General features: G+C 39.1%; 1 long non-coding RNA gene across 1 annotated transcript in view; it reads left to right on the top strand.

Annotated features, from left to right (window-relative positions):
* LOC128086121 (uncharacterized) overlaps positions 1-25,235 on the top strand; it is a 185,371-nt gene that overhangs the window by 2,098 nt on the left and 158,038 nt on the right. The window contains exon 2 of the long non-coding RNA XR_008209242.1: positions 16,547-16,663. This is a non-coding gene — a long non-coding RNA (uncharacterized LOC128086121). The remainder of the gene's footprint in view (positions 1-16,546; positions 16,664-25,235) is intronic.

The following is a 25,235-nucleotide window of genomic DNA, read 5'->3' as shown; positions in this document are numbered from 1 at the left end:
TCTCTGACCGCGTGCATCTTTGTACTTTCCTGTTCTTTGCCAGCATTCCCATCTTCCTCCCCTTCAAGAGCAGATGATAGAAACTGCAAAGGCCTGCTGTCTAATGATGGTCTAGTTCCAAGGCTGCAAGAAACAGTTTTAAGAAGAAATGAGTGAAGACAGATGGCCCAGAGAAGAAAACTGTATGTAGTCTTCTTCTCTGTCTTTTCTGTCTCCATCGAAAACAAGAGCAAAATGAGGGCATGTAGGGCTGTCTGCTGTAGGGAAAACTGTGATGGTTATAGACAGAAAGGAAGGTGACTAAGGTGTTTCTGCCCCTGCCCAAACACTCAGGTTTTCCCAGATTCTTAGGGCCATGCACTGGCTGATGTTATCTCACAACCCAGCTGGATGTTTGGAGGTGCTGCTGGTTGGAGGTGTTGATGCTGGCCTGTAGCCTGATAGATATAACAACAGTGTAACAGGATGGAAGGGGCCCTTTGTTGTAAGAAGGAAATTAAACAGTAGTAGTATGATGTCAGCCTTGATCCAGTATGACTTAATACAGATTTTTTGTTAATCCTAATGAAAATGAGCAGTGAACTTATAGTTCTTGTTTACTGCATCCTTTCCAATTTGTTTTGTACTTATCTTCATAGTTTTCCCTTGCAGCTGTGTGAGATATAGTAGCCAGATAATGTTTCCAGCCTTTCCTTAGGCTCTAACAGATCATTACACCAGATCCTGTCAGAAAAATGCAGCACTTATCTCCCCATCCAGGGGAACCCTCCTGAAGGGTTGTCAGGGCTGCCCACACAGTCCGTCATTCCCAGCCACAGTGCATGCTGAGCATACAGATTAGTTATGTGCACCCTGTGAACACAATCAGCATCCAGGAGCAGCAGGAGTGGAAAAACACAGGCACCCTCAAATGTAATCGGAAAGATTGGGCAGAAAGCAAAGAGACAAAGTGAAATGGAAAAAAACGTATCCAAAAGTCAGTACTTCATAAGTAAGATAAATATAAATAGTAAGATTTCAGAATAACCAAATAATTCATGCGTATATTATAAGCAGGAAAACAAACAGACTGTGATGAAAACTGAACATAAAAATTAGAAACAATAAATAAGAAAAATGTAATATCAAAGTGAAATATTCATTGGCTGCAAAGTATATTTACATTTCAGGGGAACAGAGGAAAGTCCCTCAAAACGTAAGGTGATTCTTTATTGCATCTGGCTTCAAAGAAGCCTACCAGGGCTAATATTATGACTTCTTATGTTGTTTACCTCTTGCTTCAAATAATGAAGAAATAAACTGGTGCATAATTCTGTAATTTTTGTACAGCAAATCTTATACTTGGACATTTTTTTCCCCCCATGGCTGTCTCTAAGAATGATAATTCCACTTTCTTGTTAAACTGTTGAATTCATAAGAGCAGCTCTGCCATCTCTAATTAAAGCCAAATACTTTTTCATGAGGTCATTACTATGAAATGTATGTTTTATTGTTTTCAGAAGACAAACTAGTGGTAACTTTCTAACTACGTCCTCTTGAATAACTATACAGGTACTTCACATATTTGGAAGAATCCCATCTGTAATTTCTTGTTCTTATTACTCCTTCAAACTTTTGTTTAAATATGAAAAGATGCGAGATGATAATATGGGAGCTACTTATCCAGTAGTCATTGATTGGGTAATTTCTGAAATCCTTAAGTTTCACTATCAACATTTACTACAAGTTTATACAATATTTATATCAACATTTACTACATATTTACTACAAATACATAGTTTTGGATGATTCTTTCTAAGTTAGATCTCCAGGTAAATCTTTTGAGTGTTAGCATTTTTTTAAATGCTTGAAAACTCTGGGTTTGTCTTTATCATTCCCACTGCCCTAGATATATTGTTTCCCATCTTGTAATTCAGAATTGCTGTCCAAAAAGCTCTGAAGAATACTTTTCTCTTTTCACAGCGCTAACTTTACCTGAATCAGTGAAAAACCACTGGACAAAAAGCCACTGTCTCATCAGTTTAACAGATAAACACTCAAATGTTCACCGATAGCCCTCTGTATTGTAGAGTTAAGGAGAGAAAGTGATGTATGTGTGATCTGGTACATAAACTCTGATATTTCAAGTAATTGGCATCTCAGAAAAATAGTCTGTGTTTCATAGATTTAAATTGAGTGTGATTAAGAACTGAACTAGTATAAAACACATGGCATTGTTTGACCTGGCTTTTGAAACCAGTCTGTTGCAGAAGGACTCACTGATCATATTTTCTTTCATGTCTTTCCGTGAGTTACTGAAGAAGCTCCACTATCAGGAGATGCAGGTGTAGTGCTCCTACTTTGAATTGCTTCATATTGTGCCATATCAGCTCCAACATGTGTTACAGGATCGAACATGACTTTAAATAGGAGAGTAACACTGACTTTTCCTGATCCACTCCTTGCATTAATCACAAGTGATGCTAAATACAATTGTTCTTAGTCTGTTTTCGCCATTCACTAAAACTATCTCAAGTTAATGGAATGTACTGTAGTTACACAGAATCACAGAGTAACAGAACAGAAGGGATTGCATGGGACTTTTCAAGATAGTCCAGTCCAACCCCCTCTCCCACTCCCCGCTAAAGCAGCTTCCCTAGAGTAAGAAAGTGTCCACATGGGTTTTGAATATCTCCCAAAAGGGAGACTCCACAACCTCTCCAGGCATCTGGTTCTAGTGATCTGTCACCCTTAAAGAAAGGAAGCGTTCCCTCTGTTTGCACAGATCTTCCTGTGTTCCAGTTTGTGCTCATTGCCCCTTGTCCTATTTTGAGGTACCAGTGAAAAGACTGGCCCTGTCCACTTGACTCTCACCCTTCAGAAATTTATAAGCATTGCTAAGATCCCCTCTCAATCTTCTCCAGGCTAATAGTCCCAGAGCTCAGCTTTTCCTTGTAATGGAAGTACTCTAGGCCCCTCATCTCTGCAGCCATCTACTCGACTCTCTATCTTTCTCAAATTGAGGAGCCCAGAATAGGATGCAGTCCATTGTTAAAATTTTTGAGTTTCCTAAGAAATTGGCCTTTTAGTAGTATGCCTGTTATTTCTGATGCAATTTAGTTTTTCTGAGTCTGAGAATTGAAATAGAATGACAGTTTTAAAACCAGTGAGTAATCACTGCTCTATCAATTATTAGCCAGGGAAACTCCATCTGCATTAGCTACTTTTGCCTCAGTCTTAAGCAGCTTTTCTCTTCATTTTCTTTGTATTTTCACAAGGTAAGGATGCTATTAAACTGCATTCCTCCGTTCTTCCTTGTAAAATTGATAGCCTTATCACATTCTTCCTGCTACGCTTAAATGAATACTGAACCAAGCAGAGCATTTCTCTTACTCCTCACACTTAAGAACAGCCACGCTATTTTTGAAAGATATTTCTGACTGCTTATCATTTAGTATTTCACACCATAGCCCTTAGGAAGTGCTAATAAATGAGAGTGTTTTTCTATCTAAACACTGTAAGATTCACGTTTAAAATAATACAAAAGAACTTCTTATTCCAAAGACAAGCAAGTTTTACACAATTCTTTCCTGAAGTTTACTTCAGCCTCCAATAGAGTCAGCATACCAAGCTGCTTCATGAGTCCTTCTCTAATGTTTTGAGAAGCTTATTTCATGTATTTCCCATCAACAGTCACATTTTTTTCTTGTTGCTGTCACTAGCAATCAAACAGATCAATACAATAGGAGGGTTCAGCAAGATAGAAAGGTGCTATAAGGGAAAGGAAAAAGATTGCTTACCTGAATTACAAGATTTCAGATTCATAGGGGAAAGCTTGACCAAGAAAGGATGGCAGTTAGACCTGAAATAAGGTCTAAGAAGCAGCTAAGCTCCAACCCTTCCAGTCACACAGATGAACTGCCCTCACCTGTGCTTCCAGGGCTGACCAGGTCCTTTCCCCAGTTGATCAATCAGTGGTTCAGGCTGTGACTTAACAGTTCCCATAGACCGTTGTTTGCTGTTTTTATTGCCGGGGCACAAAATGCCATGAGTCTTTCTTTTGCTTTTCTTTCATAAGAAACTCTGGAATGCAGCCATGTTGCTGTGCATGATTATGTGGTACACTGAATGAAATCACCACTTGAGAAGCTAGATTTAAAATTTTCACCGTGTGGATTCCTAACACTGACCATTTCACCACTGATTTTAAATGCAACAAAAAAATGGTCTCAGACAGCGATAAGATAAGCAGTGTCATCCACTACTGTTCCGGAACAGTTCCCTTTGTCACTACTGATCATTATATTTTATAGAAACAGTCCAGTGATAATCTATCAACTGCAGTGTGAATGATAAAATGGTGAACAGTGGGAGCACTGCTCCGTGTTTTTATACTGTGCATCTCAGAAGTTACCCAGCTAGCAGGGGTACGTCAGGAAATAGGGTCCTGCATGAGTTATATGGAAAATGTGATAGATTTTCCTCAGGTTTATTACACCTGTTGTGAACCTGGCCAACAGAACCCAGCTTTGTGCAGCAAATAATTCCCAGTGGTATGTTTCAAGCTATCAATTTGCCAGTGGAATCAGTTGGTTCAGCAGGGTATAAATAAATCTATGCCAAATCCAAACAAATGGCTTGGCTGGAGCCCCATTTTACTGCTTCAAAAAGCAAAGTAACCAGCAGGAGTTGCAAGATGGTAGGGGATTCACAATTTCTTCAGTGTTATGGTCCATAATAGTGTTGCATTCAACTCCTGGCAGAGTAACCTAACGATAGTTTAGTCCTTCAGTTCTACCTAAGTTTGTACATTAGTCTTTCCCAGCTCATACCTATGTAGGTCACCCTAAAACCTAAACCAGTTCACACATAATTTAGTGGATTCCAAGTGAAAACAAAACAAAAGAAACAAAAAATCTATTCACCTGCTCATTTTTCACTTGTGCTAATTCACAAGGATGAATTCACAGCTTTGATGCTGCCTTGTCAGCTCTGCCCTATAGTAGCTTCACTTCCAGACTGCCCTTGATGATTCTTAAATGTGCCCCTATACTCGTCAATAGCTGGGGATAATTAAGCATATGCATGTAACAGATGGGTAGGGGGAAGGAAGTAGGGAGAAGGAAAACAACAGGCAAAACGAATCATAAAGCAAGGTAAATGTGCAAACAACTCTGGATGGTTAACTTTGGAAAAGCATGAATCCAAGCTGAAGTCATGTACAGGCCTGCAATAACTGTGTTACTTTAAGAGAAACGTATTTTCTTACTTGTTAACAAAATGTCCGTCTGTAAAATCGTAACAGCTAGGCTAACATCCAATTTGTAATTCCCCATCCAATTCAAGACATAAAACTGACTTTCCACAGCATGGATACACTGAATTTACTTCACAATTTTCCCCTCAAATTTTCAAGCTCTGTAATTGTGTGGGGAGTATAGTATACAATGCTATTGGCCTATATGTTTCTTCCTACAAAATCAAAAATCGATAGGATTCATTCCTCGTTTACAAATAGTGATGAACAGTAAAAATGCTTCCCAGTAGAAAGCTAAGGAGAAAAGAGAGACACGTATATATAATACAGAGAAGAGTCTCCATTGCGTTTAGTCTCCTATGTTCTCCAGATACCATATATATAAGGGTTATACCGAGGTATTCTTGTTAATGAGCATTTGTTATTCATTTTTTCTCAATTGTTCGGAATGAAAATGTTTTCCTTTGTATATAGAAAACATAATCCCCCCAAAAAACAAGATCCTCTCCACCTCCCCTTTCTTTCACCCTTTGCAGCTCTCATTTTCTTCTTCTTTTTATGTTACATCTACACAGAGTGAAAATTATGTGTAATTTGAGCCATAAATCTTGAAGATTTACTGCTGCATCACTTGCACAGGTTTTTGTTTGTTTGTTTTTTTGTCAGTGAAAGTTGGGTGGTTTGTGTTGTTCCTGTTTGTTATTTTTTATTTTATTTTATTTTATTTATAAAGATTCCTCTGGCTGGTAACCAAGCTTCTCAGAGTCTTTTATTCCCTACCTCTGTTCTCTCTTCCCATCCCTCAGGTACTACCTGTCTCCTCTTACCCACATCTGGATCCCTTTCCCTTCCACCTGCTTCTACCCCTAATTCTTTCATTCCTTCTTTAATCAGCCTATCCTCATATGCTTAGGTTCGTTCATCATTCTCTTGCCAACCAGCTCAGAACATCTCAGACTTACAGTGTTTTCCCTTAAGGAGGAAACAAGGATATAGGAGCAACATAGGATTTCTGCTGCTTCCATAATTGGCCTTTTGCTTTTCCTGCACATTTTCCACACATTGTCCCCTTTCTTGCCTAGCAAACTAGGTTTCCTGCTCTCTGAAAGAGATTTTTTGTTTCAGGGCTTAGACGCTCTCACCTTCTGGTGTTTGGCATTATCCCTGTGGAGCAGCAACCAAGCAGTTAATGTCACCTCTGATATGCCCTTGTCTCTTTGTCAGTATCTGATATTTTACATATGATAATACAAACAGCTTCAGCACTGAACTAATATCAGCTGCTCCTGACATTTTGTTCCCACCCAGCACAGTTACTTTGGAAGTGTTAATCCTATTTACAGTGAGTAAATGTTCATGTTTGAACTTATTGATGATGTAATTCTATGGACCTAATCCTTAAATGCTTAGTTTGTCTATCATTAGCCAGAGTTTGCATTAAACTTACTGGCTCAAGACTTTTGTTGTGGTAATAATATAATTGAAAAAGCAAAGTAAGCCCATCAGAAGCATTCATTTTTATCTCTTTCTTAGATGAGGACAATCAACCAGAAAACAAACAGAACGGCAAAGGTCTTCAGGCGCTAGAAGCAGAGTGAATGGAACTGTTTGTTATAAATGTTTGTAATGGTATGTTAGGAATAATTTTCATTTCTTTCAAATTAGCATCTTAAATTCCCAGGGGCTTTTCTGCAGGTTTAAAAAGCACAGAGAAGAATGCTGTCCCCAGAAAAGCTATTCAGTTTAATGTTTTCCTTCTTCGCTTGCAATAAATCATTTTTCTCAGTGAGGCTGATCTTACGTGCTGTTCCTTGGTTTCAGGATACTTCTTGCTGCACGCTATCCAAGGATGTAATCTGTCATAATATGATCATTCAATTTGCTGCCTTTAGTCATCTGCAGCTAGGATCTTGTACATGGTGTTTTGATTTGGTTTAATGTGAAGGAGCGTGCTCTTCTTTTGCTTTATTGTTAAATGGTTTTTCAAGAAGTATTCTTGCTTTGTCTCTTTCTTTCACGGTGATACGACAGTGTGTAATGGCAGGAATAGCACTGCAGCACCTATGGAGTACCTCTGCTGACAGACCCACCAGTTTTGTTATGAAGGTATGCAAAGCTCTCACTTAGGTAACACAAAGCAATATTTTTTTCTGTCTGTTTTAGAATTTAGAGATTCATGGTCACTCACTGGCTTTGTTTGATCACAGACATGATATAACAGCCATATCTATTCAATCTAACATTGATTTTCACCAACAAATGTTAATCATTTGAAGGTGAGGCTTTTAGAAAAAAATTTACAGATTTTTCCAACTTTCACCTGGACTTGCCTATCTCTGTGGTTCCGCGAGCTTTGAGACAAAAGTGCAAAGAATCTCTTACTGTTGGCCAGTATCAAGATATTAGCCTGAGAAAGGACAAATGCCAGATAAACAGAAATGGTGAGGTAGAGTTGTTGCTTATGAATATCTCCTACCCCAGGGAATCTCTTGATCTTAAAATGACTTCACTTTCTAGACTTGTTGGTGACAGAATCAAGGATAAGGGAACTTACTCTAATCTACTGGGCTGGGTATTCATCTGTCATATGGGGAAACCGACTTCATGTTTCAGCCCGATAAGCTGGCACAAAACTTTCTCTTAGAAAAGCATAAGTGAATTATGGATGACTCAAACACAGTACAGAAAATTACATTAGCATACATAACACAGAGAGGTTTAAATATAATTACAGCAGCTGCACACAACAAAGTACACAATAGTAGAAAAACAGTGGGAGCAAAACTATTCCTGCTGAGTAACCTTTGTGTGCTTAGAGAAGCACATTCCTGTCTTTGTTTTGTAGAATCTAAATACTTGCCTTGAACACTTTTTTTTTTTTTTTTTTGCCAAAAGCTAGTATGCAGCACAGATGTTGAGTTAATGATCAATTCATATGAAGCCTCAAATGAACACCAAGAGTAGAAAATTCAGAGCAGATATGCCCTAGAATACTCACAGAATGAATAAACTCCTTTGTTTACAGGGTAATTTTTCAGATTCCGTGGTTGCAGCTTAGGGCTGTAGAGATGATCAACCAGGTTGCCACAACTATACGTTTGCCATAGGCAAAGTTGGGGAGGAGAACAAATGTGTGAGGCTGAGGAATTTTTGCCTAGCTTGAAACCATTGGAAAAGGGTCTCTTAGTCCTGTTCTTCACCTAGAATCAGTATTAGCTTCTGCCCATCCAGCAGAGAGTTCACCTTTAATTGAAACAGCCCAGACATTCTAGAGCATTTTTAAGGATATATTTCAAGTCCCTTCAAAAAAGTCTTCAACTTTTAGTTTAAGCTTCTGTGGAGTTGATTTCAACTGTCTCTGAGTACATTACATCCCTTCTCTATCTGTTGGTTCTTGGTGTAAAATATTCACCAATCCTTTCTTTGGAGATTGAGAGCCATTTTGATAGCAGTGGTAAAATTTATGGCTGTAATGGCTAAATCTAAGATGAAGGACTTATTGATGATGGCAACTAGTAAACAGTGCTGGTAGCAGGTAAACTTGATGCACTTGTGCTTTTTTGAAAGTTCTCTTCATCAGCAAGGTAGAAGAAGCAAATGTCTTCATATATGTTTCTATTTGTACATCTTGATGAATTAATTGCACTCTTGCTATCTCCTTTCTCCACTTTACTAGATCTTCTCTGTTTTCTCCATAATCACTCAGAAAATATTTCCATTTTTATCAGTGTTTTGTGCCATGCTAAATGTTTTATATTTTAATACCCAGAATACTTGGTATTAAAATTGCACAACTTTAATTCACCTGTATTTGTATTGTTTCAATAGTCTTATTATACAAGCATGTTTTGTGATTTCTTAATACTTTTTGCTGGAAGAAAATAATTCCTGAGCTCTAAGATGACAGAAATCTTCCTTTCCTGTCTTTCATTCTCTCCTCGCCTAACATCCACAGTAATGCATTACTGGAGTGATTCTAGCAATATCAAACTTAGAAGTTTTAGGGTTCAGCCCTGATCCTTCCCATAATAATTCAACTCTACATAGCAATCTTACCGAAATGTATTCCTTACTGGGGATCAAGAGCTGAGCTCTATGAGACAAGAAGCTTTAGCAGCAGTGCTAGACAGGCTCCTCTGTGTATACACTTCATATGGTTACTATTCATTCTATAAATTAATCTGTTCTTATATTATTTTAACAATGAAAACTAAATGCATCACACTAAAATCAAATCAATATCCTCCATATCAGTCACCAGAGGTCTCTTGATTTCTTCTGAGCAAGGATTTTGTTATTCAGACATTCCACACCAGCTGTCAAATGGTCCAACTCAATAACAACCAATAAAGCAAGCACCCCTTAAAAATTTCCCCAGGGAATCTTTTTAAATTGAACAGGGAGTAATAAATCTTGTAATGTCAATAATGGTGAAAACGTTAATTTAGTTGACTCTACTATGTGCCTCAAGTGAAATTTCAGATGCTGTTCTGGGAAGATGGCTGCTGCTTGAATTCAGACTGCTATTCTCAGCCTGCAGCACCACTGTCTGATCTGTGGAAAGGGTTATGTGACATTGGCTGTGTGACAAAACAGTGTTGCGGTGATCAGATTTCCTTATGAACCTTTTAAATCTCAGCTACTGATTTTAGCAATGCTCTTAGATGGAGGTTACATGACAGGGCGAAACGTGTTGATAAGACTTTCTGTGATGGCTAACCTATGCGTTCCGTAATGGGCAGCAGAAAGGCATCCATCTGTTTAGCATAGCTCGAGTATGATTTACTAGCTGCACCAAGGTAGTTAAGCAGTAATATGAATAATAAAGAAATCGTTATTGTCTGGGTAGAAAAGCAGTTTTATGTTGCAAATGTAGTCTATTAAGGGCATTTGTGGAGATAAATTGTACTAGATGTTCTTTTCATCCTTTATAGCACAGTTTTGTTGGTGTTTTTTTCCCCTCACAGATGTCACTTTTGGGCATTAGACAAGTTTCGTTTTGTTTTTTTTCTCCTGCTGTACTGCAAGTGCTGACATTAAACGTTTTTTATGTTCTTTATATAAGTGAGAGCAGTCTTGAGAGAACTCAAGCCTTTGAATCTCAATTTCACCGTGTTATTTTTTTAAGTAGAAGATACCCGTTTGAGGGATATTCCCAAAAGCTGCGAGCGGGTCTCAGGCCTCGGCGCTCTGCTTTCCGTTGCGCAGCACGAGCGTGCCGGCAGGGGGCGCTGGCAGCACGCGGCGGGCGCTGCCTCAAGGCGGGAAGGCTGGCGCCCTTTCTGAGAGGCTCGGGGTGCGTGAAGGGCAAAACCTTTCACAGTAACAAGTTGTTCAGAGACTCGGCGCAGATAGATAGAAAAATCCTAATCTCATCTACGGAAACAAAGAGAAGGGACAATCATTGCAAAGTCGGCACGTGCTCCAAAAACTGAGCATGCTGGTTAAACGCTTTCTGTAACACTTAGCTGGTGGAAAGCGTTCTTGAGAAATTGAGGGACTGTGAGAAGAAAAAAGCAAAACCGAAAGGCAGAGTCCCCAAGAGCAACTCCACGAGGAGTCTGAGAAAGCACCGAGTCAGACCTCTACTTCCATATTTCTGAAAATCCTAAAAAGAAAATCCTCACTAAGTCTTCTGAGTGGGCCGCCTTCACTGTCCTCTCCGCCAGGAAGTTCAGTTGAATTGTGTTTGATTAGATTAGATTTTAGCCTTCTGAAACATTTGCTAATTTCTTTTTTAATCTGCTCATTACTCCGGAGCATTCCATGCGATCGTACTGTAGTTGCTTACCTACTTATTTCTTCATACAGATTAAGGACCGTCCTGAAATCTAATCTAGAAATACTCCAGACAAATGTGTACTCTGTGCTTCTGGAAAGCTACGCCCTATTAATAAGATGAAGGCTTTTCAGTGTTTTCAAAGTCAGAAAAAGGAAATAATAAGTCATTTTTTTAGAATTGGGATCACTTTGGTAGTGCTGTTTCCAATTATACTGAGCAGTGAAAACGGCTTGGTTCTGACAACCCGCAATTAGAGATTAGTTTTCTTCCTTTCTCTAGCAATGGCGATTTCTGTGGACAAAAACATTGTTACTATGATGATGTCCTGTTCTGTAGAATAAACTGATCTGTCTTCAAGCAGCACATAACTGAGACATTGAGGATAGGTTCTCAAAGTGAATTCCTGTTGAAGGAATTACATGGCTCAGTATTAATTTTTCTTTTCCAGACAGCTAGAGGAATTCATAGTTCTGAGACAAGTTTATGATTTCTGTCATTGATTCTTGGATCTAACATTCACCTAAAAATGAGGTTTCTTAATGCATGCAGAAATCTCAGAGCAGCTACATGATGCAGGAGGGCAGGCAAAGTGAATGAAAGGTTCAAGTCCTTTTTCAGTGCCTCTGAGAAGCACTCTGTCTGTCACAGCTCTCCTAAACTTCCCTGGTGAAACTGCTCTACTTTGAAGAAACAGATACTAATTTTCTCATAGACTTCAGTTCACTTTGTCTTTATGTTATATAAATCCCAAGAGTCTCTCTCAAACAAATGAAGAATATTTTTCCGTGCTAAAGGAAAGCTTCACAAGGAAACACTGAGAACCAATCGCTCTGCAGTTTGCAGTGCAATACTCACCTACTGGTAGGTGCGTTAAGCCCATGTTAACCCATGTTTTGTATTGCTGTGAAACTCTTTTTTAATCCAGATTTTCACATATCAAAATAAATCTATTAATGACTTTATGGATGGATCCTCTTGCCTCTTTCATGGAGTTGAACATGCTCAGAAAGTAACTTTTAGTGATAAAGGGAGAGGAATATCTGTTATGAATCAGCAGTTTTTAAGCATGAAGAACTCGAGATATGGAAATAGTAATATAGAAACGTTTTCCAGCCTCAAGATGCTCAGAAAGATCCATTGCACACTGCTATGAAGTGTAAATGGAGCCTGACCATTAGACATCACATATTTTTCCACCTGAATGTTGCAGTGATTAAAAAAAAAATAAAAATAAAAAAAATAAAAATAAAGATAAAGATAAAGAATCTTATTATTTTGGAAACCAAGAAACTACAAATCACACATTGTTTAAGAAATTTCTCTGTAAATGCCACTTGAAGCTCCACTACGGCTAAAGTTACTGGACCTTGGGATTTTATTTATTCAGTGAAATGAGTTTAAGCAAGTTGTTCTTCCTTCCCGTGATTGTTTTTACTCGCTGGTGATTCATTTTGTTGTTGTGATCTGCGCTGTAACAGAATTACACTGGTTCAAGGATTTGGTTTAGAGATTCCTGTTGAATGTACACATCCATTACAATTTCAGTTGCAAACCATTAACATAATGGGAGATGTCTGAGAATTTTTCCTCCTTCCTTCTTGTAGCAGTTAGATCAATATAATGGGAAAGGAGTTATAACAGATGTACGATGAGGGAAGGACTGACAGAATAGATAGAGATGTTATAGAGGAAGGAAAGAAGACTGCTCACCCATGTCAGAAGATTCTAGGTTCATAGGGAAAAGCTTCACCAAGAAGAGATCTGCAGGAAGAGATCCTCCCCCAGTGGCAGTCAGCCCTTAAATGAGGTCTCAGAGGATTGGAGCCAGGTTCCACCCCTTCTGGTTGTGCAGGTGAATTCCTTCACCTATGCTCCCAGGGCTGACCAAGGTGCTCAATCAGTGGTTCAGGCTGCGACTCAACTTTTCCCATACGTTTATATACTTAGTACTAGGTTCTGGTGTTGAATTCACAGGGTAGACTTTTCTTTTTTTGTAGATAAAATGAGAAATCTGAATTAGATTTGTACCCTATCCTCGTATTTTGAGCTTCTCAGATCCGGAATCGAATTTAAGTGTTGAACTTTTTGAAATATTGATCTCTCTAAGTCTGCATTATATTTACTTAAGAGAAAGAAGTATCCATTGGATATCGCTATGTATTCCTTTAGTGGATGTGTTTTCTGTGCTGTCTATGGTGATTCCTGTGAAATACTATTAACAGCAGAAGATTACTCTGTAAAGTTTATGATGGTAGTCTTGCTGATGCAAGCAGATACTTCCTATTACAGTGATGTTCTATTTCAATAACAGATTATAGCTGCAAACTTTATACATTTTATTCCCCATACAGGCACTGTATGGGTCTGTGAGTGTAGTTCTGTAGATTCATTTAGCACCTAATGCATTTTTAATGAAGGGTGTTGTTTGTTGTTTTTTTTTTTACAGTATCTCTTTGTAGGTCTTGTGATGATGAATTTTCATAGTGCTTCAGAAAAGAGGTATTTGTAATTTCCAAAATACTTGTGAAAGTCAGATACTAATTTTACTGAAGCATACTGCACTAAGAGGGGGACAAAATAAAAAAAATAAGTTAATAATGCTAGCATATAACCCAGCACAGCCTCATGACATTTCTTTCATAGAATCATAGAATCATAGAATCACCAAGGTTGGAAAAGACCTAAAAGATCATCCAGTCCAACCGTTCACCTATTCCCAATAGCTCCTACTAAACCATCCCTCAACACAACATCCAGTCTTTCCTTGAACACCCTCAGGGTCGGTGACTCCACCACCTCCCTGGGCATCCATTCCAGTGCCTGACCACCCTTTCCGAAAAGTAATACTTCCTCATGTCCAGCCTGAATCTCCCCTGCCGTAGCTTGAAGCCATTCCCCCTGGTCCTATCACTGATGACACGAGAGAAGAGGCCGACCCCCAGCTCACTACAGCCTCCCTTCAGGAAGTTATAGAGAGCAATGAGGTCTCCCCTGAGCCTCCTCTTCTCCAGGCTGAACATTCCCAGCTCCTTCAGCCTCTCCTCATAAGGCCTGTGTTCCAGACCCCTTACCAGCTTTGTTGCCCTCCTTTGAACATGTTCCAGGGCCTCAATATCTTTCTTGCAGTGAGGGGCCCAAATGCTTTCTGCTGCTGAAACATACAATCTAAGCCAATGAGCTGTTTCTGCTGGAGAGCACTAATGCAAAACAAGTCAAATACTAATGCAAAACAAGTCCAGCTACTCATCTCATCAAAACGTGCTTGATAAAATACCTAATTGCTGCCACTGATTTTTTTTTTCTTGTTTTTCTCACAGTTCTAGAAGAATGAAAGTGTGTGGAGAAATCTCTTCTCAAAAACACTGGTGTAGATTGGCATGTGTAAAACATTTGCGTGACTGTCTGTGTTGGGTGAATCATTTTGAAGACCTCCTGTGTTTGTTACAACTCCACACTTAAATTCTGCTTTACAAAGCATAACAGAGGTGGAAGGGGTGTGTGTGTGTGTGGGGGGAAACTTACCTGAACAGAACAGTCCAGAGGAAAGGAGGCAACGTGAGGGATCTGCATCTGACTTTGGGAATTTAAACTAAAAGGACAGAGAGCTGTTAAACAGCAAGCTAATAGCTTGTTGTTCAAATGCAGACTGTAGTTAGTGGTTTTTGGAGAATTAGACAAGACCATGAACCGAAATGCACTGCTTGAAAAATTGGTGAGAAAATTCTCTAGCTCTTTCATTGAAGAACTCTTTGATAGATTTTTTCCTGTATTCTGTAGACAAAGTTTGTTAGTAACAAATGGAAAGCAGTCTGCTTCTCAAGCAGTTAAACTCATGCTTGGTGAAGTAATACTAAAGTAAAATACTGCCCACCAGTGAGTTGAAGATGTCCCGGTATTACCAAACCACAATAACTAAAATTAGAACTAATTAATACTAATGTGATACAATATTTAAATGACTATAAATAACGATGTTTCAGGGCACACTCAGATTGAGCTCAAGCCAAAATTTTCTTATCGAGGCTAGTATTCCAAATTTTTAAATGGAGAAGGTACAAGAAATTCTGTTCCGTTTGAAGTAACTCATACTAACTGCTACCAATGATAGGACATAAAATTACATGAACTGTTGTTTTGGTTCAGTAGAGAACATATTTTTCCTCTCCAGTAGCAAATGCTTCCAGACCATATGGAGTAAATAGAAAAAAAAAAAAAAAGATAAGTGGAAAAAAGTCAGCCAAAAATAATCTGTAGCAAGGAGCAGTCCTTCCTTTTCAATTAAATACATTTATCATGGGAAGTTCTTATCTAGACCATGAAACAGCAGATAGATATTATTAAATGAAAAGTGTAATATCCTCTTTCTCTATTAAGGTCCTTCATAACTATCTACAGTGGGTGACAGTGCCTGATGACAATTGTTCCCTTTAGAATTCTGAAGCAAGAATTTACTTAACATATTATCTAGTGAACCAGTATTTCAGATTATCCTTGCTTTGCTGGACCACTCTTACTTAACAGGAGACCTGAAAGAGTTTTGTGCTCATGACATTTTTATTATGTTTTCCCTTTTTCAATTCTGCCTTTTCCTTCTCTATGTCAGGATCTGAACACTGGGCCTTTTGTCTGCTGTTTGCTTTCAGAGTTCAGCTGCAACTGATAATACTTCAATATGTTTCTTTTCCCTCTTCTGCTAGAGTTTACATTACTCTGCCAAGCTCACCAAGCTCAAGTAACAATTCAGAACCTGAATTTGATGGGCTTCACATTCAAGACCCAGCGATTAGATAATCCTGTGATTAAATCTCAAAAGAGTTAAATGACTTGCAAGATGGAAGAAACCACAAAACACAGTGGAAGATGTGATTTTCTTTTGGAAGGAAGATCCCCTCACCCTACCATTTCCCTTTTGTCTAGTAGCCTGTAATTGCAGAAGAATTAGATGCATCTTCCTTTCCTGCCTTACAGAGTTCAGACCCACATGTCCCATTTTCTTGGCTGGTTCTGGTGGCTAATTGCATGTATGTGTGGGCAGTGTTCTCCAGGCACTCTGGCGAATCTGGATCGTTACATTGAAAAGAACTCAAGATTGACTAGGCCAGTAAGATAATAGGAGTAGGGCAGGACATGATAGATGGATAGCTCGAGTTCTGCTCCAAGAATTCATATTTTATTCAGTGCTGTTTCATCATCTCCCCTTTCAACTGTGTTTTAAAAAGAAAAAGAGTAGTCCCTGCTTAGCTATTTCAGAGATGGGTCACAGGCACTTGCTTTCAGGAAAGGGCTAAAATCTGTGAATCTGCAGTAGATAAAAGCATTTTCCTGCAAAATGTGAAGCACAGAGTAGGTCAGGGTCACATTTCAAACATCCTCATGCTTAGTGTTTCCTATAACTGCTGCTTTCAAATAGCATCTCCTCCCCCACCTTCCTCCATAGGACAGAATAAATTCTTGAAATATATATCGGGAGTGTTATAAGGCCCAAGGAAAGTCCATATGACTACCTTTTTTTTTTTTTCTTCTTCCAGCATTCTCTCTCCTTGTGGCAGCAGCTACATGAGGACTGTGAGAAAACAGGTTTACATACACACAAGAAGAAGACATGCTTCCAACAAATCTCTATGAACTGGGACACAAGGCCTGAGGTGAGCAGTGGGGAGGGGGCATACAAACCTTCCCTAGTGCAGGAGTTTAGATCTCTCAGTTTCCAGGTAGGCAATGAGAGTGCCAGATGAGAGTCGGTATGCAACACCTGCTTTGCTGGAGCTTGAGATGAATAACTAGAGCTAGAGTCAGACAGTAAATACATGAATTTGTGAGAGGGTAGACGCAAGAACCTTCTTTCAAGAAAGCAAAAGCTGGAGGCTAGAAAAAGGACCAAATAACCTTGAGAAAAGCCAGAATGCTAGTGTCTAGCCTTAGTATGTGTTTTAACCTTCTTTGGTAGCTCTCCCTCCTTGTGCACAGCTTGTACAGTTGTGGTATGTTATGCAAATGTCTGGAGACCGTTCAGAGAGTTGGTATGACTGAGGATGACTGATTTTCAGGTGCTTCGTCTCCTTGCTACCTTTGACTTTGATACTGTAGAGGGTGGTGTGTGGTGGGTGGAGAGGGAGAAGCTAAAGATAAAACAGAAATAAGTGCTACTTTGGTTTATGCATTTCATTGTCTGTGTGCCACGTACTGTTGGTTGCTGTTAAATTACTGGCTACTTGCTTGAGGTTCTTGTTTTACCTGGTGCTCTTCAAATGCTGCCCTCCTCCAGAAAATTCCTTACAAAATGCTGTCACTTCACCATCTTGTGCTTTGTGATCTTTCTCAACATCTTTGCAAATCCAACCCTGCACGTATTAGATATTCTGCCAGCTAGTGGAGAGCACAAGGACAATGCATCATCTTCAACCTGTGAGCTGACCTATGTTCTATAAGTAAGCAGGGAATATCCATTTAATGGGCCTCACTGATGTGTGGAGTGGTCCTGACTGCACTGCAGAGCAGTGTGAGAAGATGCGTTATCCTGTACACCACTTGGACTAGTGTATTCAGATGAAAATTAAGTGACTTGAAGAGTACTGCATAAGGATTTATTTCACTGAGCAAATTCAAGCTTCACATCTTTGAGTTAGGCTTTCAACATTCATGGTAGGAGGAAGTGCACAGTAGCAGTGAAGGGCAGAACAAATGACTCCTAATCTACTTTGTATTTTAAAATATGTACGTTATCACTTGAAACAACTCGAGGATGTGATGGCTTTGCAACATTTCTATCTAACGGTGTTTGTAACTATCAAAAATATTTTCTGATCCATTTTTCTTATGTCTGTAGGTCACAGAGATATATAAATTCAATATATTAAATATAAAAGCAGATGTTGATGTAGATACAAATATAGTGATAAGGAAAGTAGCTGTGAGGAATAAAATGGTTTCGAAAACTCAGAACTGTGGAAAGACGTTTAAGGGAGGACAAGGGAATACTCTCTGTCTTCTTCAATAGAGCTGGTGAACAAGCAGCATGTTTCAACATCCTTCTCTAGAGATACAACATATTTTATTACTTCAAGCTGTTTTCCAACTCTTTGCATTCAGACATCAAAGTTTCTGCAAGTTGAATGCTTCCTATATTGTATGCGAATACTCAGAAATGTCTGGCTTCCTTTCTCAGTGCGCTTCCTTCAGTGACCTCCATTCTCAGAAAGAGAAACCTACAGGGGAGCTTATGTGAGCTGTGTTCATCCTTCAGTTTTGCTCACTGGGTTTTCACTTCTCTGGCAACTTTTTCTCTACTAGGGTGCTGTGTTCCAAGTATTCACTAAAGCATCATGCAGTGAAACACTGAGTTTTGGATTTGCAGTTTTCATTCATTTGCTTTTTTCCATCTGTCTATAATTTCCATTTTCATCAGAAAAGCAAGTACTTGACCTCCTTCCTTACCCTCTTTTTAACTATTTCTAGTGCTACAAAGGTAAAGAGGCCTCCGAGATTTTGTGATATTAAATGAATACTTGGCTTCTCAGATAACAACAAGATCAAAATCCAATTTTAATGTTTCCAGTATTTTCAGCATGCCCTTGATCTGCTGTTGTGGTTGGCTCCCACTGGCAGAAGCAGGTCCCAGATAATACACTGATCTTCAGCTTTACATCTTCTGTTTACAAGGACACAGCCTCTGAAGCTGTCACTTAATTCTAGATCAGTTTTTCAGAAACATTCTAAGACTTGTAGTCCTGCTGCACCTCAGTCAATATCTTATCTGACTCATGGAACAGAGGGAGGAAACGTTCCTTCAGATTGTTTGGGTTTTCTACTAGTGAATGCAGTTTAGTCTACTTAGAGGGTTTTTTCTTTTTCCAAGTATTACAATTGATAAACAAAAATGCTTTTGACATTCCTTCCAGAGATTTTTCCATGCATTCGTGCAATTTACAGTCAGGATTTTTTTTCTTAAACTGGGTCTACATTTTTACCCATTTCAACTACATACCTGTGTGTAACAAGGTTTTACTTTTTCATTTGAGCAAAAATAAGTACACCTACTACATATTAGCATTCATATTGCTGTTCACTCTTGCTTTATTCTTTTTCCTGAATCTGATGATATAGCAGTGTTCTGGGGGTATTGCTTCCAGCAAAGACCATTTTGGTGAGCTCCAGTGCAGATTTTGTCCTGATGACTCCCTTGTTCCCTGCTAGGACTTACTGCCTGACTCAAGCCAGTCAGACACTTGTTTTGCACAGTCATGTTTTATGCTCTAGAATACGAGGCCAGCCCAGGTCTTAATTAGCAATGACACATTCCCTGAACTCTTGGTTGGTAAGCAGAATATAAACAACTCTTGGTTCATAAGCAGAAGATAAACAGCAGTTGCAGTATTCTTGGCTAGGAATCATGCCCTCAATGCCTATGCTTGATGTGCAGGCGTAGTCCCTAAGCCGCTTATGCTCATGTCCATCTGCTGCAATGGCAAAGTGCCTTCTCACAAGTTGTTTGGACTCCTGCCTTGGGGGCAGAGGTGCCAGGCAATGATCAGCAGCCAGCATGACAATGCAGGCATCATTTCTTCTAAAAGAGCAGCTCCTTTAAGCAATTACTGTAGTACGGGCTGCTACCATGGGCCTCTTATAGAGCATGATTACACCTGCTGGAAATTATGTGCCAAGAAAAGAATACATGAACCATGCTGGAGAGCAGTCCAACCAGTGCAGTGTTATTTTTAGCTGCCAAGGAGACAGGTTGCATGGCTGCAGGGGTATGAAAACTCATCAGTAATTCTCAGAGTGTCAAAAAAAAAAAAGATCTCAGCAAGCCAAAATAACCTAGAGGCATATCTGATGCAGGCTATACCATGGCCTCAAATGGCGACTGAAGCAAAGCAGAACTGGTGTGAGAGCTTTCTTCATGAAGTAAATCAAGAAAAAACAGGGTCGATTTTTGATACTCTCGTCCAAGTGAACGAGAAGATCCTGACCTTGTTCTTCCTGCTGAATGAACACCTGTGGTATGAGCTATAAAGACAAAGATATAGTAGGAAAATGAGAAGATGAAATGGATGTTTTGTAGGCATGATTAGGTAACCCTACAGAGTAGTGTGTCTGAATATAGCACTGCTAAACTAGTTTGCTAACAGAGAAATCGAAGGACAAGGAGGAAATTCTCATCCCTCTATGCAAGTGCAATAGAGGAATAAGCATTTAACAAACCTGGTTGAAGGAAGTCCATTTCCAGTCTCTGTTTTGTCCCAGGAGTTTTGTACTCCCTTTCCGTCAGCCACATGTACAGATTGTACAGTAGCCACATGACAACAGGAGCAGCACGTCAGCTACAGGTACTGAACCCAATTCTCTTCTGTCTTGACATATTTTTACATGCCTCAAGGCACTTGTTTTTAGGAAGGAGTCCAGAAGCATCCTGTGACCCATCCTGTAAGCCTCATGCCATCTGAAGGTCAAAATTTCAACACATGAGAAATATCCTTGTGGAGAAGTTTATACAACTTCTGTAAGTTCCAGCTTGCTCGTGTAAAAAATGAAATACCTTTTATTAAAAAAAAACAAAAACAAATTAACTCCTTTACAAGGTTTTAAAATTAAAATTACTTTTCTGATGTTTAATTCAATGAACAAAATGTTTCTATTTTCAAACTGCATCACAAAACATTTCAAATCATACAGATTTTTTGCCCGCTTAGTATTTTTAGAATTTTAGTAGTCTAGAAAGTCCATCTGAGGACTGAGACAACATTCATTTTTTATTTTTCTTACACAGAAAACTACCAAAAATCAGTTTCATCTGTACTGCTCAGCATTAGTCTCAAGGTAATTGTAAATCTCCTTTGAGGACCTGGAGGAGTGGACAAAAGGATGTATGAAAGTCCCTGTGTGTTTCTGAGGAAATACAATGAGCTGAAAGGCTGTTACCAGTCTGCCCTTGTTTATATGCAGCTGTCACATTTCTACCTCAGGTCTCATTGAGATCAGTGGGAATTCTGCCATTAGCTTCATTATGACTTGCCCTAAACACCAGCTGCTATTTTGTGTACACCATTGGAGTTATTGTAGTTTCCACCAACTGGTCATTCTGAAGACTGGATTAAGAAGAGATTTTGGTAAAGACTGATGAAAAAAGCTGATGATTTCTTGGATGGGAATGTTTTGCTTTAGAGATAGGTAGCTGTATGGCCTTGGATTCATGCTGTTCCAATTTGGAAACCTTTCTCTAATGTGTTGTCTTCTGATGAATACCAGAGGTTTGAATCATTGACATATGCAATTAAAATAATTAAAGACAAAAAAAAGAAGCCCAACTACAGGTAAATGATTTAAACACAGACTGGATTTTGTGTGACTCTTTCCTTCTCAGTGGGAGGAAATACAAAATAACCACTCCATTACAAAACTAAGTGAGCCGGTGTGAACCTAATGAGGTTCAACAAGGCCAAGTGCAAACTGTTGCACTTGGGTTGGGGCAATCCCAGGTGTTTATGCAGAGGAGGCAAAGAACCCTTTGAGAACCGCCCTGAGGAGAAGGACTTGGGGGTCCGGGTGGACGTCCAGGCCTGGGGCCCCCAGTACAGGAAGGACGTGGAGCTCTGGGAGCGGGTCCAGAGGAGGGCACTGAGATGAGCAGAGGGCTGGAGCAGCTCTCCTATGAGGAAAGGTTGAGGGAACTGGGCTTGTTTGGCTTGGAAAAGAGAAGGCTCCCGGGAGACCTCATTGCAGCCTTCCAGTACTTGAAGGAAGAGTACAAACAGTAGGGGCAACAACTGTTTTCGAGGCTGGACATTGATAGAACAAGGGGGAATGGTTTTAAACTGAGACAGGGGAGGTTTAGTTTAGATATTAGAAGGAAGTTTTTCAGTGAGAGAGTGGGGACACACTGGAACAGCAGCCCAAGGAGGTTGCAGATGCCCCATCCCTGATGTATTCAAGGCCAGGCTGGATGTGGCTCTGGGCAGCCTGGTCTGGTGTTTGGCGACCCTACATATAGCATGGGGATTGAAACTAGATGATCATTGTGGTTCTTTTCAACCCAGGCCATTCTATGATTCTATGACTATGATCATATCATAGTTTCATTGGCTGAAAACCTAACTTATGTGTTCATCTTAGGCTGGAATTTTTCCAGCTGGAATACAGTGTTCACACTACTCACTACACAGTTTTCTAACATTTTGAGGAAAACAATGTGAATAATTAGAGCTCTACAGTGAAATGCTACCTGGCATCTTTATTTTGCCTTTGAATCCACACTTATAAGTCTGTTTGATAGGAATATAATTTGTGTATGTAGACCTAGAGGAAGAGTTTTATTAAGTATTTTTTCTTCTTACATATATGTTTGCAGAGTTTTTTTTGCCTGCAAAGTGTCTTATTGTAGTTCAGCTGACACAGAGGCTTTTTGCTGATCTCTCTGACAGTCTCTCAAGAATGATGTTACATGGGTAGTCATTGGTCATATAACTAGTGCTAGGTTTCCTCTGTTCCTCTTGTGTAAGTAGAAACAGAAGAAAATTATTGCCCCATGAAAAACCTCAGTCTGATCAAAAACGTAACCTTGGAGAAGGTGAAAATACTTCAGATTCTTAATTCTCCAGTATTCTATATTAAAACTTAATGCAGCTTTTACTTAAAGCACCAAGAATAATTGCGTTGCTTATGGCAGGAAGAATATCAGGCTTTGGCCTTTTTTTACTGTGTTCAACCGAAGGTATAATTTAAGGGTGATCTGATAAAGTAAAAGTTCAGAGAAACACAAAATGCATAACAATCACTGTCAGATTCATCTAGTATAGTATCTTGTCTCTAATGTTAGCGCTGAGTGTCTGGGGGAGAGTATGAAGACAGTGAAGGCAGAGATATTTCACAGGGTTTTCAACTGTTTTGGAGGAGGGGCTGAAAATACAGTGGCACAGACCATGGAGAATCAAAAGAGTAAGTGCTTTCAGTCTCTCATTGAGTTTAATTCTGAAATAGCACTGCACATGAGAGCTCCGTATTCCATTACAATGTGCAGCTAGCTCAAAGCCTGAGCCAGGGTGACATTTTATGTATGGCATGCGTCACACAGCATTTTGTGAAAAGGCTGCTTTAAGATTTAGGACAAAATTGGATGCAGATTAAAAGACCTTTTAAATCACCAAACAGGCATGTTCCCTGGGTGCAAACAATCCTTTTTAAATACTTGTGAAAATGAATTCCTCTCAAATTCGTATTTGTGTTTGTTTACTGTATGAAATTGTGATGTGTCCAACATTGTACCCTGAAGAAAAACATTTTCCATTAAAAAGAACAATCATAAAAGTTCTACTTCTTGTTTTTAAGGATCCCATGGTAATTAATAAACTCCATTAGTGGAAGAGTCTTTTATTTTAAAGTTGAAGCTAAACTTGAGATGTCTCTTGTTTGCTAGCTTCACTGTAATTTACTATTCACCCTCAGGACTCAGAATGAGACAGACATTATGAGCATCTCTTGGGTCACAGGGCCTTTTAGCTTTAAAGAAAGTTGAAAGCAAAGAATTTGAGAAGCTGATTTCTTCTCCATGTAACTAAGAAAATGAGAGGGTGATGCAGAAATGCAAAGGTTGATGTTTCATCAGCATTACTGCTAATCAGAATACTGTACCTCAGTTGGTAGAAGCCAACCATACGTCTTTTCCTTTTTTTTTTTTCATCTGTAAGACACAGATTGAATGTAGTTGTCATGTCTAGGAAGCAGTCTACATAGCTCATATTCTAGTACCCTTAACACCCTAGAAATATCTACTTTCTGAAGTACAGTATTTCTGAGGTTTTTAACCATTAGCATGTGATACACTTTCCTTGCTCCACTGCAGGCCAAACACCAGCTTTGAAGGTGCCCAAATTCTACCTTAAGCCTCTCAGTGGCATGCATAAGTATCCTCCAGGTGCAAGACTGCTTCAAGCCTGACATAGCATTTACTACTTTCTGTCAGACAGGAAACTACACTTTACCTGAGTCTGGAGCTTGTTCACAATATAGTTTCTGTTTTCTTTAGTCAGTGATTGGACAATTTAAAATATATAAACAGTTGTGGGAACAAAATGCAAGCCTTCTGATTTTCTTCCTAGAAGACTGGCCTGTCTCCTAGTATGCATTTTTGGCCCTCTAAATGTTTAATTTAGTTCAGCTTCTGTGGAAGTGGTCAAGTATACTTTTTTCTTACTGCATTAATGACTGATGATGCAGTCTGTGTGGCTGTCTACAGTGACAAGTTGCTCATTTTGAGGTGTTAAGTGTATTTGGGTTTCTTGCCTCCTGGATAAAAACTCTATGCTATTATTCAATAACCAAGGCTCAGAGTCCTTCAGTTGCGGTTTTTGATGAAGTTCACTGTAAGAAAATTGTAACTCTAAGACCTGAACTACTTGGGTTTCAGTGAGTTAGAGTATGTCTACATGAACAACTTAGCCCAGGCATCTGTTTTTAAAGGAGATTTTCCAATGGTGTCTTCTTTTATCATGCTGTATTTTGTATCACGGGGTAGTCTCTGAACAGTTTCCTTCCTAACAAAAGTGAAGGAGCAGTTGGATTCAAGAACTGCACATAATGTACCCTAGTCATTTATGGATCCTCACTGTAGTTACTCCAAATTAAAACTCCTGAAATTTGCATAGTTTGGATGCCAGTAATAGTTTTGCTCTGCATTGTCTTGCACAACTTGTAAACACGGACATAGCCATATACTGAGCTTATACCTTCTCTTCCTTTGTTACGGTTGAAGAAACATGGGTAGGAGGAAGAAAACAAAATAGGAGATGACAGGAAAATACAGAGATAGGAAGCAGATAGCACTTAAGTAGGAAAAAAAAAGCACCACTAACTGATGCTTAGTTATCAGTTATCAGTTATCATGCTTAGTTATCATGTCTTTAATTAGACATGGCTGTATGACTACTTCATATAACATGAAGTAGAGAAAGAAATGAAAACAGGAAAATGATTCCCTCTTTCCATGAAGTAGTATTTAAGCCATGTAAAAATGTACTGTTGAATATGATATTTTCAGTTCACATCTGAAAGAGAAGTGGTTGGAACTAGCAACATTCGTACATGTGATTAGGGAGCAGGAGCTCTCAAGCAGTTTGATTAATGAGAAAACCTGATTGGATTCTGGGATGGGAATTTTCATCTTGTTGAACTTTGTAAGTAATGGCTTTGAATCAGCTGCAGTTATTGCAAAAACAGGCTATAGAG

This window comes from Tympanuchus pallidicinctus, unplaced genomic scaffold (assembly GCF_026119805.1).
Source record: "Tympanuchus pallidicinctus isolate F22 unplaced genomic scaffold, pur_lepc_1.0 scaffold3, whole genome shotgun sequence".
NCBI lineage: Eukaryota > Metazoa > Chordata > Aves > Galliformes > Phasianidae > Tympanuchus > Tympanuchus pallidicinctus.
The sequence above is the reverse complement of the archived record's forward strand: the minus strand, read 5'-3'. Positions and strand labels throughout refer to the sequence as shown.